Below are 2,724 nucleotides of genomic sequence, written 5' to 3' on the forward strand. Positions count from 1 at the left end.
TTAGGAAACACGCATGCAGAGATCATCCATTCACCTACTCTGCGTCTCACAAAGACACAGCGGTTGGAACCAAAAATCTCAAATTTGTACTCATCAGACCAAAAGGCAGATTTCCAACAGTATAATGTCCATTGCTTGTTTTTCTTGGCCTAAGCAAGTTTCTTACCAAATAGAGCTATTTTCTGTATACTACCCCTACCTTGTCACAACACAACTGATTAGCTCAAACGCATTAAGAAGGAAAGAAATTCCACAAATTAACTTTTAACAAGGCACACCTGTTAATTGAGATGCATTCCAGGTGACTACCTCATGAAGCTAGTTGAGAGAATGCTAAGAGTGTGCAAAGTTGTCAAGGCAAAGGGTTGGCTACTTAGAATCTCAAATAGAAAATATATTTGTATAACAGTTTTTAGGTTACATGATTCCATATGTGTTATTTCATAGTTGATGTCGTCACTATTATTATACAATCTAGAAAATATTTTTGAAAAGAAAAACACTGGAATGAGTAGGTGTGTCCAAACATATATAAATGAGAGAGAAAATAGTTCAACCTTGGGTTAGAGCAGCTGGCTCGATCAGCTAGCTAGCAGGGGAATGAACCAAACAGATGGTACAAGGGTGTCTGATCATTCCAGGTGTGTGTGTGTGGAGGGGGGGACAAATTACCATTGGATAAGGGTCTGAGATGCACTGAGTGAAGTTTCATCTTGGAAGAGCTAGTTCAAAAAGAAAGAAATTCAATTTCGGCGACAAGCGGTGAATGATAGGACGGGGGAGGAGGAATAGTGGGAAAGAGTGATGAATGAGTTCGGGAAGGAGAGGGTGAGGGAGAGAGAAACTAAAATGTGAACAACACCGCGCCCTTCTCCACTTGCCATCTGATGCTGAGACTGTGTTGCTATGGGCAACAAGCCAAGCGGTATAGAGGAGGATGAATAGAGCCCAGCTGGAGTGAGTGAGGGAGGGAGGGCAGTGAGGAGAGGAGAGAACGACTCATACAACACACACACACTAAGCCAACCACAGACAGGAGAGGAGCTAGGATAGAATCGCTGAATATGTTATCCCTCTCTTAATTTTCCTGTTGAAGTAGGCAAAGAGCACCGGAGATGGCAACACAAAGGACATCGAGGGGGCAGAGCCAGCAGAGGGGCAAGCAGCCAATCGGCATTCAACATGAAGCAAGCAACCAATGAGGGGCGAGTGGACTCCTCCCCATGAACGCTTTACTGAGCTCCGATCTCTTATTAATGAATGAAGCGGCTCTGAGGCAGCACGCCACTCACTGTGCTCCCACAGAATAATAGAATCAACAACAGCAGCAGCACAGACTGACGCACGCACCCAGCCGTGAAGAAACACCTCAGACAAGCGCCTACCATGGACGACATGGATTCCCAAGTTCACCCTGAGGCCTCAGCACCCCCTCTTTCCGTCCCTTCCCTCCCTTTCTCAGCCCTGTCCCCTTCCCCCCCCGGCACGCTGGCCCTCCCTCTTCCATCGCCCACCACACGACGCTCCATCTCCATGGGCGACTTCCGGCGGGTGACGATGGCCTTGTACGGCTCGGAGACCCCCTCGACAGCCACCACGGCCCCCTCCTCCAAGATGGTGACCCCCAGCTCCAGCATGGAGTTCGAGGCAGCCCGCCGGCGCCTGCTGGAGATGGAGGAGCGCCAGCGTGTCATCCAGGAGATGGAGCGGCGCCTGGAGGAGCTCCGGGAGGTGTTCGTGCGCTCGGAGCAGGAGGCAGTGGAGCATGGCGAGGTGGTTACCCGCATCGCCTGCGCTGCCCAGCAGGGGGAGATGTACACGGCTGAAAACAGCAAGCGGTTCAAGAAGCACCGGCCCACTATCGTTTTCTCATCCATGCTAGGACTCCGCACGTGCCTGCCCTGGTCCGTCAAGCTCAAATGACCCCCATCAACTGCAGAGCACCACCTCTTCAGACCATTACCTCTTATTGATGTACAATCCCCGCTTGAGCTCTTGTTTGTTCCTGGAGGCTGGCCCTCTATGGACTAAAGACCGCCTACTGAACATATTAGTTAGTTTTGGCAGCCATTGGACTCACATGGTACGTCCGTAAACCCAAAAGGTTATTGTACAAATGCAAAGATGTCATTGCTTGATGTGGTTGGTAGATTCTTATTTTCTATGCTTTATGTGTTGGAAGAAATGGGAAAAACATTCAAGGTGCAAGTCTCTGAAGAGGCTACGAGCAGTCATTGGACTGTGAGGTAACATGGAAACAATTCATTTTCTCTGTGCCTCTTATGATATGCAAAGAGAGAACAGGGTTATATAACAAAGCTGGGCTTATGGGATGGGGGAGAGCGTTGAACAATATCCCTTTCCAACCCACTGAATTGAGAAAAGGGGAGCGAAGGGCAGTTGAGGATCGACAGAGAAAGGGGGAGTTGGAAAGCGTGGGTGGTAGAGGGCCATGCTCACGAAGGGAAACGTGCCTTGGCATTCCCCTGCAAACTCTATCTCTCAGCCCAGTAATCTTTTGAGCTTTGAAAGCCAAGTCCCCAGAGGAGTTATCGTCGGCTCTCTCAGGGCGAGAGAGAAAGTAGTTCCTCCTCAGAAGCTTCCACCTGTGGCCTCTTCTTTGTCGCCTGGCAACCCCAGGCCAAGCTCTCTCTCTCCTTAAAACCTTCCAGAATGTATTCAACAAACATTGTGTCCTCGGAGACCGAGGATTCAAGAACAACT

Source organism: Oncorhynchus gorbuscha, linkage group LG10, assembly GCF_021184085.1.
Source record: "Oncorhynchus gorbuscha isolate QuinsamMale2020 ecotype Even-year linkage group LG10, OgorEven_v1.0, whole genome shotgun sequence".
Lineage (NCBI taxonomy): Eukaryota > Metazoa > Chordata > Actinopteri > Salmoniformes > Salmonidae > Oncorhynchus > Oncorhynchus gorbuscha.